The sequence below is a fragment of the Pecten maximus genome, chromosome 10 (assembly GCF_902652985.1).
Source record: "Pecten maximus chromosome 10, xPecMax1.1, whole genome shotgun sequence".
In the NCBI taxonomy this organism is placed as follows: domain Eukaryota; kingdom Metazoa; phylum Mollusca; class Bivalvia; order Pectinida; family Pectinidae; genus Pecten; species Pecten maximus.
The window spans coordinates 23550553-23568043 of NC_047024.1; the positions used below are offsets into that span (position 1 = coordinate 23550553).

The following is a 17491-nucleotide window of genomic DNA, read 5'->3' on the forward strand; positions in this document are numbered from 1 at the left end:
GTGTATGGGGCCTCAACACTGTGTAACTCATGTTATGATCTTCAGAGTCAAACATCCTTAATTACTTTAAGTATATCATTGTAAACCCTTGTAATAGCAGCAAGCACTGCAGCTACCTGTTGAAGTGGATGTATGATAATATGATTACGTTCTCAGCCCTGTGACTTGTGGTAAGACGCTGTACACAAACTACACATACATCAAACAGTCACCCAAAACGTTTTATTGTGACATAATTGTACAGTAAAAAATGGAATTATGTTATCTCAAATGATAATTTCCTGTTCCACCAAACACATTTACTGAATTGTTTTAATGTTTCTAATCAAGCTATTCTTTATGATATATTAACAAATTATTCAACAGTTGGCAAAGTTTCAAGATGTTTGCACTTGAAATTATTTCTATATCTTTTAATAATGTTTTGAGCTTTAATCTGAAACAATCATAAACCACAATGCCAGCAGAAATTGAATTTGTTGCCATAATTTTAATTTTGATCTCAGAAATAGGTCCATGCCTATTTCAGCTCCTTGCTGCACCAACCAATCTTGGAACCAATTACAAAACTACAGACAGAAATGTTGAAACAATCAAACGTTTGGAATCAATGAAGAATATATCTTCATAAATGTAGAGTTCTGTCGCCGCGGCTGTTTGAGCATGAATTCCTGCACAATGGAAGCCAGACCATGACTGGCAGGTTCCGACAGAAATGTTGAAACAATCTAATAGATAGATGTATTGTGAAAGTTAGTGATTATCTTTAATAACATTATCCCTACATCTTATCGTAAAGGGGGAGGGACTTCTCCTTTGCTCTGTCTTTAGTCAGAGTTTTATTACATTTGATAATAATTATAGATGAGTTAGGGGAGGAACCTTTTGTTATTAGGTGAGCCTAACAGGCCAAATCCATTGTGGGACTTTCCCCGTTTAACCCTCTCAGATTCTATCAGTGGCCATTTTGTTTGTTGGTGCTCCCAATCATTCTTATCGCCCCATTAATAACTGGGCCGGCTTTGTAGTGTAGTTAGACTAATGTTGCCGCGATAACTTACTCCTTTAAAGTAAATTGGCTTCAGACCCTCAGTTATTTTCATCAACAAAACAACATTTATGTTGTGATAAAAATGAACGTCATTATAAAGGATATAGAAGTGGAATGTATTATTAATCGTGATAGAATTTCTATTTTCCTCCTCTGTGTTGTCTTTTTTTTTTACCCCTGTCGTTCCGTTTTTCCATTGCCCTGTTCTTTCCTGTATATAATGACTCATAGTCTCAACTCTTTGGCATAAGAAACATTTCCTGTAATTTTTTTTATCACAAAATGCTTTTTTTGGATTGTTGTTTTGTTAAGTTATCTTGTGAAAAGGAGTTGCGACCAGCTGAATTTAATAAAGTGTTAGGAAGCTTGATAATGCGACAATTCATCATTGTGTTGCGTACCGGCCAGCATCCTGTACAAGCTGCCTACTTTTTAGAAAAAGCACTTAAATAGTTCTGAAATTTTCAAGAGGTGTTTATTTTACTTGTTAGAACCTTAGCACGTCAGCTGAGGATGTGGTATCATTTCAAACTTTTATGCTCAAAGATTTTCAGCTTTTAAACATTCTAAAACCGGGTCAAGGCTGTACTTAAATAAATTGCTACAACTTTTTCACTTCATTTTAAAAGTGCTTCCAGAAGAGTAATAAAGTGCAGTAGTAGAGGGGAAGTTAGTCGACATGGAAACGTAATGGAACAAGATGGAGTCCCGTCAAAATGCTTTACCGTGGTAACGGAACAGCTCTAAATATCTACGTCTATAATTCCACCGTTTAATTGGTTTGATTTAAAGGGAAAGTGACGGCTTTCTTTATTTGTTCGATTTGTTCGGATTGTACAAAAGAATGTTAAATTTTCTTAACTAGTTGTATAACATGTTCGTTGGTATTTTGTTATGTTTAGCTTGAGCATTGCAGCTATTATCACGAGTAACACATGTTAATGGGTTTGTGCCCCTGTCTCATTTCTGAAAATAGTTTTGTTCTAAATTTAAAACTTTTCTTCAAAAGGTGGAAAATGGATGGAATTTTGTCTTTTACTGTCTCTTAAACTAAATACAAAGCCATGTTTTCATGCAAATATAATTTATGTGACTTTGGTTAAAAATTTCAGACAAATTAGATTTCTAATGGCAACCAAATTGCTCAGACATTTTATCACAGAAAGTTTGCTTTTTGAAGCCTCTGAAGAAAGACTGAAATATCTTATATAGGACATCAACTAGACCAGATCTCTTTTCTTCCATTAAAAAAATAAAAAATAAAATAAAAAATGAGGGATGGTCTTCATCCTATGATCATGATTCTTAACAAAAGGCACATTAGTGATTGCTATTTGACTGTTATATGTGCTTGTGTTAAGTTAATGCATAGTGAAATTATTCAATAAAAGAATGTCATAAATATACATGTGTAAGGGAGGTTTATATAGTGATGTAACACTTGATCGTCTCCCATGCCCAGGACTGCAGCTGTCGGTTAACTAAATCCTACTCCTCATCTTTTGTTTTTCTGTTGAGGTGTTTTTATTAGCTTCGTTTGTGAAGTTCCTGAAATGAATATTACCTTGTGTGACCGAAACAATCTGTGAATTCTGGTTTTAATAATACTCTAGTTGCCTCTCGGCTTTCCCTCACTATTTTGATACTGTGGCGTTCTGTAGGAGGCTGGTGTTTTTATTTAATGAGCCATTAATGTGAGGAGCAGGGATTAGTTTTGATGTGTGTATGGGGGAGAGAAAAAGTAAATTAACTATCTGGTGTCACCGGTGGGAAGGAAGTGCTTAATCTGGAGGGATACGTTTCTCCTATAACTGACCCAAACCATCTGTTGAGGGGACTTAAAACAATGTATTGTTTCCTGTGCTCCTGTGCCACTAGCTTGATAAATAAGCAATCGGGAGTTTAAAGGAGATGCTTTCCAGCCATTGCGAGACAAATGATACATGAAATATGTTCTAAGTGATCAATTTACACTCGTCTTTTTTATGGTTTTTTTTTTAAACTTCTTTTTATTGTTTGTCCATCTGTTATAGATTCCATTCCAACCAGAAGATTGAAATGGACATATACTTAACAGTTTTATGATTTGTTAAAACTGCTTTAAGCTTATAGAATTAAAATTTAGTGTAATATAATTAATATAACTATAATTTAGTCTGAAGGTTTGATAATAGATTATAATGACACTTTTGTTGGAAAAAGCAAGTGACAAACTCTTTAACTTTACAAAAATAACTTTTTTAAGGAAAAAATTGTTCAAACAGTTTTCATTGTTGTATAAAAAAAAGTTTAAAATGTTTAACTTTTAAGTGATATGAGCATTTTTTATCACCCAGAAAACAAGTATGACAAACAATACAAATTACAAATGAATTAAATGATTAGAAAAAAACTGCTGAAGAAGTATGTGAAAAGACTGGAGATCAGAATCTGGTGTTGAGTGTCAGAGAGTCACATATTTACTCTGCCATTACAGTTAAGATTTCCAAAAGTCATCTATCCTTGATTTTGATCTCAGTAGACTTGAAAGCTCCAAATATCCAATTTTAAATATTTACAAACAGAAGTGTTGGATATCCTTTGACCTCTGTCAAGAAGCAGGCTAATGATATTGGGTTGTTTCCTTATCTGTAAAGCCAGTGATAGGCCTAACACAGATAGCTATGGGCTGGCTACAATATTGATCTCATCTGGTGTCACACAAGACAGGGTTATGTCCCTTGGCCCTATCAATCCCATTCACAAAGACACCTGGTATTTAGTTATTAATTATGCTGATGATAGATTAATTGGGATGTGTATTGTTTTGGTAATTTGATGATGTTAATTAATAGATTTCTAAGGTTGGTGTGTCTATTTAATGCAATAAAATATCTAAATGGTGCAGATCTGTTGTATTTAATTTTTAAAGCAACATTCAGATTATTCAGATTTATTCAGCTGAAAACGTTTAGAATATTTTTTCTGTAAATGATTAAGTATTTGTGATTTGCTAATAACAAAAACATTGATATCTAATAATAGTGTTCTGGGTAAATATCAAACAGGTTTTCACTTTATTTAGATAAGTAATAATTTGATTAATCAAGATAAATATTTTATTCATTTTGTCAGGGTGAGAACAGATCTTTTAAACTTGGAATGTTTTTAGAAATCTAAATATAGTAAAGAAATTTCTTGAAAAATTACATGTTAGATAAATAAATAGAATTGTATTAGATAGATTAAATATTTCAAGTTATTGAATTCCAGGTATCTTTTAATTAGAATAAAGATTTAAATAACTCTTTGATATGTTTTTAAAGTTTAAACAAATATTAGAAAAGAAAAATCATGATTAAACTTATCATTGATTGTTAAACTTCTATTTATATGATAATTATTGTTTAAATATTGAATTAATAATCAATGTTGATAGATAGCAATGTGATTACAACTAAGACTTGTTAGTATGTTGACAATGTATTTAAAGTCTTACTATCAATTTGCCCAGAACAGATCTATATTGTTTTTGAATTTCATAGAGAAATTGATGTGAAATCTTTCCCTTCATTTCTGTCATAGGGAAACCTCTCCTATCTGTACCCCTAGATTTCTTCTAGAAGGCCCAAGTGTTGACAAAATGTGGTGTAGGACAGGTGCCCCTCGGAGGCCCCCTGATAACTCCTGTTGATGGTGGTGAGAAAGACAGCATTGTACTATAGCAGTAGTTTCTTCTCTCAGCATCCCTGTCCATCAGTCAGCGCACTAGCCAGAAGCCCACTGATTGGCTGGCTGCCCAAAGGAGGGGGCTCTCAGTGGCCTAGTGTGCCTACTACAATATGGGGCCTGCCTTTTGTTGTGTACATACCTACTGTTGTGTGACTTCTGTGTGAGGCTTATACTAGGGAGGTCAGGATGCATCCAGTGCTGCTCCAGCCTCTCAGGTAGGATATATTTACATGGAGGGGTCTACACACCTGTCAGGTAGGGCTAATTACAGGTACGCAGCTCACCTGTTAACTCTACAGGTACACTGACAAACCTGCGTAACGAGTCCAGGATGGATAAATGATGCTGTAGGTTCTCTGTTGGTCGTAAAGGTTTTGTTTACGTTTTCGATGTGGAGAAATGTTTCTCAACAGTTGGGATGTTTTGAGCAGGTGTTCAGGAATTTGGAAGGTCATCGTCAATAACACATGTGGCCATGGTGTCACTCATAATGTGATGCTGTATCATTAGTTAAAGTATTTATGATTTTCAGCTGTAAATAATCATTATAGCTAAGGTGATATTTAAAAAAAAAAATTCTGATGGAAATATGTGATTTATTAATTTGACAAGTTTGACATGTTTTTTTTCTGATTAATTTTAACGCTAAATTTGTGAACAAACTTATTGTGATATAATTTTAGACAGTTAGAATTATTCAGAATTTGATTTGAGTGATATAATTCTTATAGCAATGTTTTATATAATCTTTCTGTTATTTGATTATTTCATAACTGAACTATAAAACATATATTGACATTAATTATTCAGTGGTAATGTCCAGATATATTTTCACTCAGACAAGTAATTTAACAGATCATGTTTATAGATATTTAGGGTATGGCTATGATCTATTTTCTATTTTCAATTTTCTGTTTAAAAATCGTTTTAAATCCTTCACCAAACACAGGAAAACAACCAAAAAATATGTTTAAAATTAATATTTATCTAATTCTTCTTAAAAAATATAGTTAATAATTGTTTTGTTGATTAAAAATGAAAATTACATAACATATGTTCATACCAGTGGTTATCACTGTATAAGTTTTCTATAATTTGCTTTTTATTTATTGTAAAAATGTACAAAAAACTGAAGAAAGTTTTATGAGTCGTAATTTAGAAGGAATCAATGTTGTTGTCATAGATATATTGAAATTTCACTATTTATCAACATTTATATAAAAGTAACAATTTTTACATGAAATTATAATGATACTATTTATGTTGCTTATGTATAAAATCTTTACTTCTTTAAAATGCTAAATAGATCAGCTGTGCTATCAAAACTTCAGTGATAAGTAGATATCCTGAATACACATAGAGGCTATATAAATCATTTACTGAAAGTCTATTTATATTGGAGCATAAATCATTCAAATGATAAGTAAAATAATCACCGTTCTGCTAGCCATTTGATAAAAATACATAAAAAGACGATGAAATGAAAAATAAAAAAGATATCTAGGTTTTTTGTCATTTAACTGAACTTTGGTAGAAGGGAGCTGTCTTAAAAAAATTGTAGCCATATTAAACATTTTTCACAAGTGAATGTTAGATGTCATCTTTGATTCAATACATCCTTTAAAAATCTACATTAAAATTGGTTCAAGAAAAAGATTTCTCAGAAATTAAAAAAAATCTTTTGTGTGGTGTACATTTTACTTAAGTCGTCATCACTGTCAGAATTATCTTTGGTGAAACGGAGCAGAGCATATAACGTGTCATACGCTTTGGCATATGATATTTGAGTCCAATCTTCATAATGCCTTCTGACAGGCCTTTTAACTTGGAACTACTTTTTTCCTGTAGAAAACTACAATAATTCAAAATTATCTTAAGAGTTTGAAACAAAGCAGCTTTGGGGGTAGGTCCATATGTTCGAGCGTTATGACACCGGATTGACAAACGGCCATGCTCAACTGTTCTATTATCTTTACTGGGGAACAAAAATCAGATTGAAGAGAAATTTACACAATTCTGGGGGGTTTTGTTTTAGATATATCATGATAAAAGAACAAAACTCGCAGATTGTTTGGTTAAAGTATATTTTATTTCTAACACATGTGGCCCTTAATCTTTTTCGCTGCCATATCTGTACCTGGCAGCTCCAACAGTTTGGGTTTTATTAATTCTACTGAGTGATAAGAATCAAATTCACCTATTCAAAGTATTTGCCCTTTTTTTCCTCATTTTAAATTGGAACTTTAGAAAAAAGCAAACAAACACTACACATGAATGAAATTGAAGTAGAGTGTTCTGGGGGAAAAAAATCTGATGTTGTTCATTTTAAATATCTGAGATTGGAAACCCCTGGCCTTTCCCATTTCCTGTTTGGCTGGAATGAGTCTTCATGCATTTCTCTTTCTGTAGTTGTCATGATAACATGTTATAACCTACCATAACTTTAACTTACCATAACTTTAACTTATCATAACTTTAACATATCATAACTTTTAACACAGTTGCAAAAGACTGTTATATATATGCATAACAGATTTTTTTTGATATATTGTGCTTTAATTACAATTAGGAATATTTGTGTCAACACTTTCTTATCCAATGTGTTGACAAGTTTTTGATCTTTTAAGATTTCTTCCTTACCCCTAAAAGAAATATTACATAAATATTCTATAAACTTCTTCTGAAATTCCTTCTCGATTCCTTCTGTATCTCATCTCGGTTAAATAGTTCAATTTTCAATTAACAACCAATAATGATCCTTTGTGACAACAGTCCCCTGTGCTTAGTCTAACAATGATGTATTATTGTCCAAAATTGGCAGACGTTATTGAGGAATGGTACCCCATAATACTCTTTATTATTCCCTAAATCTACCAAGTTATCCTGGTTAACTGTCCCAGTTATACCTCTATATTAGCAGGAATTGACCTATGTCTTGTAGCCTAAAATCAGGTCATATCGGACAACCCTGTAGCTCTGAATTGAGGTTGAATTGACCTCTGTCCAGGCGGACACTGAAGTCCATTCTTTGACCAATTCATGTTAGATGTCATTAGGAGGTATAATGGTGAACAGAGAATGAAAGCTTAGGATCTATAGAAGTATGTCCAGGGTAAATCATTGGTCACATTACATTTGTAAGGATCTATCAAATTATATTACTTCACTGAAAGTTGTGAAACTGATTCCGATTCAGAACATTTTGTTTAAATGATGAAGAAATTCATGTAGAATAAATGTTAAAATGTTTAACATTGAATAAAATGAAAACAGATAAGTTCACATTTACATGTTATATTCATAATGTAAGATTGTTTAAGATTTTATATTTTCTAAACATGTATTAATAGGCTTGATTTCATCATAAAGTAATATCTTCGTAGCTTTTCATAAAAAGAGTATTACCAACAATATTTGGAATTGATGCAGAATATTATCAGATAAAAAACAGAAAAGTAAAACATGTTGGGAAAAGTAAAACATGAAATTAAGCATAAAATTTTGATATTTGTCATATTTAAGGATATATAATCAATTAAATACCATTGAAGGTGACACTGGACATCTGAGATATTTGATAATTATTGTGATGTATTCAATTCCTATTTCTGGTTTTTAAGTCAGAATCCTCACTGAAATAGATATGGTGTCACATCACAGAATCTTTATGATATACTAATAATAAAATGAAATATTCATCTCAGAAATGAAAGGTTAGATAATTATATACTAGAAAATTATGACAATTCAATTTGTGGGTTGGTATTAGAACATGCCTTCATGTGACAGAAGTTGTATTGTCCTTGCTCAAACCCCTGATCATTGTCTGCTATGATACAGAGAAAACCAGTTACAAATCAATTACATTACTGTGTTTTAATGTGTAATTATAGGAGGTATTTCGTATTATATAAAAACATGTGATTGTCAGACAAAGTCGGTATGTTTGTTGTGTAATGCCTGACTATTCTCGGTAGGAAACGGCAGCAATACATTTTTTTGATGATCGTCTTCAATAACGACACTGAAGTCTTTTGTGCAAAATGGTAATTTTTTTGCGTTTCTGTGTCAGATAAACACCACTTGCACTTTTTGAAAAGCGGCAGTTTAATTTGAAATACACAACAACGCAGCCGTGATTAGAACCGCACTGCTTGTCCATTAGAGATACTGAGTCTGAGCTGAGAAAGTTGCAGAGGCTGAACACGGCAATCAATTAGAATAGCTCCGGCATTAGATGTTCCAATTTGACAAAGAATAAAAAATCAATTAGAGAGACAGGTGGAATTATGTAGCTATTGTAGCAGACAGGATATTGTGTGAACAATACGACGATGATACTAAGTAGACAGAAATGAACTAATTTACGGATCAATATTACATTTAATTACAACTTTGTACAGTTGTCCCAGCCTGGTCAAATCAATTAATCAGGAGTGATGGAGGTTCGGGACGAGATCGAGCTCCACGCGACTGTCAGTCAGTTAAACTACATACTTCTCGGCTGTAGTCGTGGAAGGATATCCATCATATATCCTTCACTGACATGCAATCCAACGACAATCGTAATTATCCCGACTTTAAACCAGCTTGTGACAAAGATTACAAGACATGTATGGCTATGATAGTAAACAGTGAGGGACATTGTCATAATAAATTTTATATTGATTTAATCTACGCCTGTAATGAAACTTTACAAATAATACAAATGAAACGTTTCCTTTAAAAAGTGATTTTGAAATATCAATTGAGACAGTGTTCAGTTGTATATGAGAGCATGTTAGATTGGTACGTATGGGACCATGAACAGAAAGGTGCAGCGGGTTCACAGAACATGGCAATCATATTTGAGGAAACACGAAACATGAGGGTGTCGATATCTTAATAGAATTGATGTCAAACTTGTGAAACGGAAGGCTACATACATGAATGACAGAAGAACAAAAAACAGGAAAGAAAAAATGAAAGAATAGGTACAAAGACATGATATATAGGAAAATATTGGTTATGTTTTCTGTAATGTTGTACAAGGCTCAAGTCATACATAACCATCTTATTGACTGCCAAAGTGAGTAGATTTTGAGTGTCTTACGGTACCACCATCCCTAACTAAGGTCACGCGGTAGTGGGGACTACATGGAGGGACAAGTGTTATGGGGTACTGAATCTTGTGACGGATGACGATCTGTTAAATCTTGTGGAGTGCACAGAAGTCAACGGGATGTAGAGAGTGATCAAGCACGGAATCTACCTATAGTAACCATATAACATAACTTGGATGGTTATAAAACAGATGTTTCAGTTGTCCTAGTCATATGGAAAATAATGAAATCGTGTCACATTTCCACACTCACGTCAAAATGAATGACACTTCATTTGGAATCAGATACAAACGTTTTTATGACCTATTGAAAAAGCTGTTATGTAGCCTCTTTGTCTTTACGACGTGTAAGATTGTTAATATTAAGAGAATTAGATATGTGTCTTTGTAGGGGCTGAGATAAGAGAGAAATGACAGGATATTGTGAAAAGACAACATTGTTTCATTGTGTTAAGATTAATCCCGGGTCACAGAAGGTGTTGTTGAATCATGTTCGCTGACATGCTTGTCTCTGTGTTTTTGGCCGTGTCCTCCCTTGTTTTCCTTTTGTTTCTGGTTTGAAGTTTAATGACTCAGCCATGCTGAAGGTTGTCCTACCTGGGGGCTACACATGATTTCTGTAGTGTCAAAACAACACAAGGCAGCGACTGGCCTTCCGAGGGCCCCCCAGCAATGAAGGGCAAGAGTGACTGACCAGAACGGAGCACACAAATTTCTCCGCTGCACTAACGAACATATAGCTATTGTATTCCAGTAAGATAAATAGATTTCTATTGTCTGGTAGTGAAAAACATAGACAGAAGATGAATTCACACTGGAAAAATTTCGGCAAGGAAAAGATTTATTTGAACGACATAATGGTTGTTTTCGTGATGTAATCTTGATGCACAAGGTGCACATGTGAAATGATAGCATAAAATGTGGTAAATTTTATTGGACAGGTTATATATGGTTAACAGGTGTGTGCCTTAACTGGTTCATATTAGAAAGTGTGGGATTACACAGGTTTCGGTTATTTCAGGTTTTAAATAAAATAAATGTCATATTACAGAAGTGTTCCAGAATTAATTTGCACTATGATAAGCAAACGTATTTAAAGCCTAGTCAACATATATCAAATACTAGGGAATTTATAAGGTGTTAATTAAAAGATCAGTTTTCGGTCCCCGATTAATTATCGAATACTGGCTTCTAAAATTTTACACATTCTAATTGGGCAATTTGTTTTTTGTTGATGATAAAATAATGCTCAAAACTAATATATCAATTATTCTACAAATTCTCTAATAGCTAAATTAACATATCTCAGTCCATCTAATGAATACCTGAGCAGCCATTGTATGTTTATATAACTGTACAGTCGATGAAATAATCACTTTGCCAATGCTTTGATTGCGGTCCTTCCCCTGTATCCGCATCGATACAGATTAAACAAGAAACAAAGGAAGATGGAGTGTGTCTGACTTCCTGTGCTTTCATTAGCCTGACGACCCTGTGTACTTGTGTGTACCTGTGTCCAGGCGTCTCACAGATGATGTGAATACTCACCTGGCCGATATGTGCCATTGTCACAATAAAGACATTTCCTTTGTCTTTTGAAAACAACAGGTGAATCAATTAAAAATCATGTATCCTCACTACGCATAATCAGATAGATAGAGGCTCATACACAGGTATTTCAGTTGGGATGTCGAGCTTCATCCTAGGTAAAAATAAAGTTTGTAATCAAATGAAAAAAATACACAACAGAGAAAGGCCGAATAGGAAACGAAAGCTCAGGTAAGTGTCTTTAAAAGAGACCTAGAAGTCAATATTTTATACTATTTAGGTTTAAACTCGTTGGTTAAAATAAAGGGAATCTTTTGTCCACAGTGCTAATGAGATACAGTGGAAGAAATATATTCGGCTCAGGTGTATCGTTAAAGGTATATATATAGATATTTGTGTACAGAATTACACACTCTGATTCAGCATATTTATTAAAACAATAGAAATATGTCGGATTGTATTGTCTCGGGCTGTATCATGTGTCATTGTTACACTCCACAAACATAATGATTCAGCATTAAATGTCCAGTGTTCAATGCGGCTGTCTCCTTAAATTTCAGGACAGATTTGATGAATTGTTCTGTAACATATATCATATAGATAAGAGGATGTATGTATGAATTCAGTCATAATTTCTTATAGTTTTATTGCTTCACCTGTTAAAAGTACACACAGGAGGGAAATTTAAATGACAATGTGTTATGTAATCTGGTGTGATTTAGGTTGTAAACCTGGCGTACGCCTTGCTAAAAGGCAGCCCAGCTTAAAGCACATCTGATACAGCGAGGTACTGACAGGCTAATCATGTTGTATTATCACCCTGTAATGTCAGCCAGCATGGCCAGAGGCACCTGTCACCTGACCGTTTGATGTAGACTGGACGTTCTACCTGGTCATGGTGTGTTGCCAATGTTCCTCTTCCTCAAGAGGCTAGATTCTGATGTTTGTAGACTGATTGATGTTTGGCCAGGTAAGGACCAAGTAGTTGTTCCACCCACGTAACATCACACCTGTGGAAAAAAAAAAAATCTGGAAAGTTACTGAAATCGGCAACAGTTTGATTTGGCTTAATTTCTTATAATGAGATCTATGTTGTATTTAACAAAACTGATTTTGTTTTATACATATAGATTTTTTGATAAAACAATAAAATCAGTTATTAATTGCAGATAGAAATACTGAGAAGTACTTTTATCATCAGATTTGAAATAGATTTTAAATATTTTATGAAAAAAAAAAATGAATATTTAACCAAAATGGAAGTTTAAAAGTCAAATCTGAACAGATTTTAGTTTAAATGCATATATTAATATTCACAAAAGGATGCAGTATAAATTGCTAATTGTATCCAAATTTGAGGTGGTATATATATATGTATAAAATTAAAAATACTGCCGCGAGGCTTAAAAAACAGCTTTAATCTCAACAATGTGTCAACATTATAATTTGTCAGTTTACCTTTTAACTCTATTTTAGTAAACAGTTTATTTACTAGTACAATTAAAATTAGTAAAAAGTCATTGGCAACCTTAACGCCAGCAATTTATGGGTTTCTTTTTACTCTGTAGGAAAACATGTCAAACATATACCTTGCTTTTAATTAATTCAAAACCAAATTTTTAGAAAGGCGAAAATATCTTTCTCAAAATAAATACCTTGTTAGTGAGGAATTTTGTAAGATTTGAGGGGGGTACTATGACGTATTATATTTTGAAGGTCAGATTCTAATAGTCTGATTAAAATATTTTAGTTTAGCTAAAACAATAAAATGTGCTGTTTCATTAAGATAGATGAAACAATGATTATAAGTTAATTATCAGTCGTTATTTAACGTAGGTAGAGGCGATTACTGCCGTGTCATGGATTTAAATATTTTGTTTTAATATTGTGTATTGTGTACCTAATGTTTATTGTTGTTCTCTATACCCATTGTCTTTGGAATTTAATTGATGATAGGATTGCTGTGTGGGGCATTTAAAAAGTTAACTTTAAATACATGTGAGCTACGACTTAGATGTTCCAAATGGTCTACACCCGTCTTGAATTTAAAAAACCAAAAAACTTTTAAAAGTGAGGAAAATTTAAAGGGGTGTTTTAGAAGATCTGTTTTATTTTAGTTTCAAGTTTTTCATAATGGATGGATGTTTAATGGACTCAGGTAAGGAAAACGGACATTTTTGCATTGGAATCTCATTCAGAAACCTTACATATATATAATACGTATACATTAGACATTTTTTTATGATATAAGAAAATGAAATATGTTTTTGATGGGGATATGTGACAGTATGATAGAAAAGCTAAGTTGATCGGAATGTATGAGTAGTACTGAACGTCTGTGACTAAATCTTTACACATTCAGGGTAGTCCTATATACACAGTTACCTGTCATGTAGAATAGTACTGTTGTCTGACAGGTAGGTGATGGACTTGTGATAGTCACCTGATGTATCACCTCTAACTGTGTCTGTTGAAATCTGGCTTCATACAAATATAGCATCACTCGTGCAACAAGTACAATTTCTCCACATTTTGTCCCCCTGAAATCTCATTCTACTTTGCCAGCAAGTATATTTCACCATCGGGAAGAAATTCACATATGGCTAATTTGAAATGAAAAAGAATGTACAATAAATGCCTGTTATATGACAAAACCTGATCGAAAAATTCATTGTTAAATGTGTTTAATTGTTCCTGCAATTAATTAGAATTCTCCTTCCGAAATATGGAGAATTTACCTTTTTTTCTGTTATATATATATGAAAAAAAAAAGATAACAGCTTTTCTTTATTTTATCGTAGATTGTCATACAAAAGAGTAGATGAATATTTCCTCACTGTCTTTTAAACAATATATCATTTGTATCGAAAAACAAGAATTTTGATTTCAGTATTAGGTCCTAGATTATTATAGATGTATATATACTAAAGGATTAAATTTTACTTATCAGTTTTGCTTTTGAACAGGAAATTTTTTTAGATGCAATTGACAACAATGGTATGATTTTGTGAAACATCAACGACAAAATATTTTTAGAACCACTTGATATCAATAGACTTATATGAAGTATTGTTTTATGGAATATTTCCCTGTAATTAAAGTGTTGATATGAAAACAGGAAATAGGAAGAAAGGCTGTGTTTGTTGATCACAAGATGTTGTAAAAATGCGTCATATTTCGACAGTTTCATACGAGACACAAGCTGGTACGCCAATTAGAACAATGAATTGACAAATTGTCCATTACTAACTTTTATAAACATTCATAGAACTCGGAACAACTCGTATTAATGTATTGGCCGTGAATCACCGTCGTATGTGACATTGTTGCACACAATCGGGCTAGAACAATTCACTTTGGTATATTAATCATCCACTATACTAGATTTTATCTCGTACATGCTACAAATGTGAAGGACTTTGTCAAGTGCTCCTAAGTGATGCAGATCCTGAGAAAATCCTGGTCTTGTTTGTGTTTGTATTTCCCCCACTCATTCATACTTCACAATTAACGTTCCCAGTCCGTTTTGTTTTGTCCTCGTGAAACCTGATATACTACCTCAGATTTCTGGCTTTATTATGACCAAAATGATTTCTGACCTTTTTAATTAGTTGTTGTTCAATTTGACCATCTCTTTATATGGAAAGTGTAATTAAATCATCATAAAATCAACATCCTGTCATATCATCTGACCAAATTAAATAAAGATTTCTGCATCAAACTTTTTTATTTTGGTTTGATGAGCCAAGTGATATCTGAATAATTTTTTGTCACCTTGACTGTTAGATGCTAATTTCATAGTTCAAGTTAGAATGTTAAAATTTTACATTTTATTAATTGATTTTAATTGTGTCCAACCTGTGCTCATAGCACAATTATATCAGCTTTATGAAGTTTACTCTCATATCCCTGCCACAATCATACTCCAGCAATGCATCAAGAGACAGACTGCAACAAATACTAATATTTGTTCAATTTTACAAAACCTTTCAATATATGTAAAGAAAAAAATAGTCATGCACAACAAATGTATGCCAACATGATGCATCTAAGTCACAGATTGACATGGACAGGAGGATGGTGTTGCAGGTCACACAGGTGAGACACACAGGTGAGACACACAGGTAGCTGGCCAGGTACATGTACCAGTATTGTCTTGCCATCAATCAAATAAAACTGATTGCACTGATCCATCAAGTCGGAGTTCTTCCTACCTGTGTTGGGTCAACTCCTTAAAGGCAGACTGTAGCTACAACACCTTTTATTATTTGTCAGAATGATTCTACACCAAGAGAATATCCATACTAGTTGTGACAGATCAGTGACAATTATGTATTTGTTCGTACCCTCGGGGGACTGTGTTTCTAACAAGTAGGAAGTGATAGTATACATTGAGCCTTCCCCACCCGTATATATAATATGATGAGCATTTCCTCAATTTTATTCCACCTTGTTCAATATCCCTGACAACAACACTTGGAATAGATGCCCTGTTTGGAACAGTTAAGACAGGTCTAGGTATATCAAAGGTAGGCATATAACTTCAATTTATAAAAATATTTCACAGTTTGATATCGATATAATTTAATTTTTTTTAAATAATTCTAATGATTATATTATTAATTAATTATCTGGCATATGATATTTGTAATTAACAATATTCCTATCTAAGGAAAGAAAAATAACAACATTGACATAGTTTTAATATATAAATATTTATATCTATTTTAATATTTAATTCTAAATATTCTATTTAAACATTATGCTATTGTGGACATGCAATCTGCTAATACTACATCAAGCTGATAACAATGATTATTATTGATTTTTTTAAAAGGAGATATTTTTGTTGAGAGCAATGAAAAAATGGAACAAATATTTGAGAATAACACTGTTTAGTGGATTTTTAGCAATTATTTAATATGAGAAAAGTTAAGTTAAATGTGAAGTGTAAATCTTGATGATTTAATCGGACTTTTACCAACAATTCTAATTCTAAAAAGAGGTGACAGTTCTTTTTCAATCTTATCTTGTACATCTAATTGAACTCTCAGAAATGGAAGTTACAAAATATCCTAAAAATTTGAATAGGATTGGCACTAATGAAAGTAGGTGAAGTCTTGGGGGTCAACCCAAGAGAGTTCATCATTATTTAAAATCTCTTGTGAAAATATTTATTTCTTCAGACAAAATAATCAGGACATACCTGAAAAGAAAGAATTCCTTTAATAGGAGTAGCTAAGTTAAAGACTGATGGAATATATTGGGTGAAACTCTCTTGCTTTCCTTTTTAAAATGCATCCTCAAATTTCAGAAATCATAAAAATGATGTATATTTAAAGGAAACTATGACATAAAAAAGCAGTTAGAATATGTTTGTGAACTATTGTGAATATACCTGAATAGCCATCGATCAGTTTGAATTTATTGTGATAAAAGTGACATTTTGTGATGATTTGTATTAAAAATGGAACCAAAGAATCATGGATGATATATTGTATGTGATCTTGTATTGACCCTTATGGCAGGAAATGAGAGTACAAATCTTAATAATTTAAAAACCCAGCTAGTCTATGTCAAGTATGTTCTTGATCCTATATGACTTCAGATATTTGTATTTCATTTGATATATCTCAAATATTTTCTCAAAAGTTTTTTTATTTTCATTTTTTTCATGGTGTCAATGACTCTAAAATAGCAATATTTGACTAGCTGAGTTGTTTTGGGGTGCATGTTTTAATAGACCTCCGGTTTGTCTCTGTGGTGTCGAGATTAATGGCGAGTGTACCCCTTGACTTCCTGAAAACATGTTTGTTTCATAATGCTTCGACACATCAGTCAGATGTTGAAAAGCAACAAAAAATGTGTATACTTTTCACTTTCTTGGGTCAGCTATCAGACATTGCAGGCGCCCCATATACAACAATACTTGCTCTGTGAAAGCGACCATGTTTCCATGAGGTTCCCCGTACTCGCTCTTCAGCAATCCAGATTAATACACACACAGCTTATATAATTTTTACACATGTGACTTGAATTACATCATTTTCCACAAAAGCATTGTTTCTTTATTTTTCCAG

General features: G+C 32.9%; 1 protein-coding gene and 1 long non-coding RNA gene across 2 annotated transcripts in view; one reads left to right on the top strand and one right to left on the bottom strand.

Annotated features, from left to right (window-relative positions):
* Positions 1–17491, top strand: part of LOC117335600 (transcription factor SOX-13-like) — a 73017-nt gene that overhangs the window by 24108 nt on the left and 31418 nt on the right.
* LOC117335603 lies at positions 12041–15729 on the bottom strand. Its single transcript, XR_004534463.1, has 2 exons — positions 15626–15729; positions 12041–12421 (listed from the first exon to the last, which is right to left on the bottom strand). It is a non-coding gene; the product is annotated as an uncharacterized LOC117335603 (long non-coding RNA).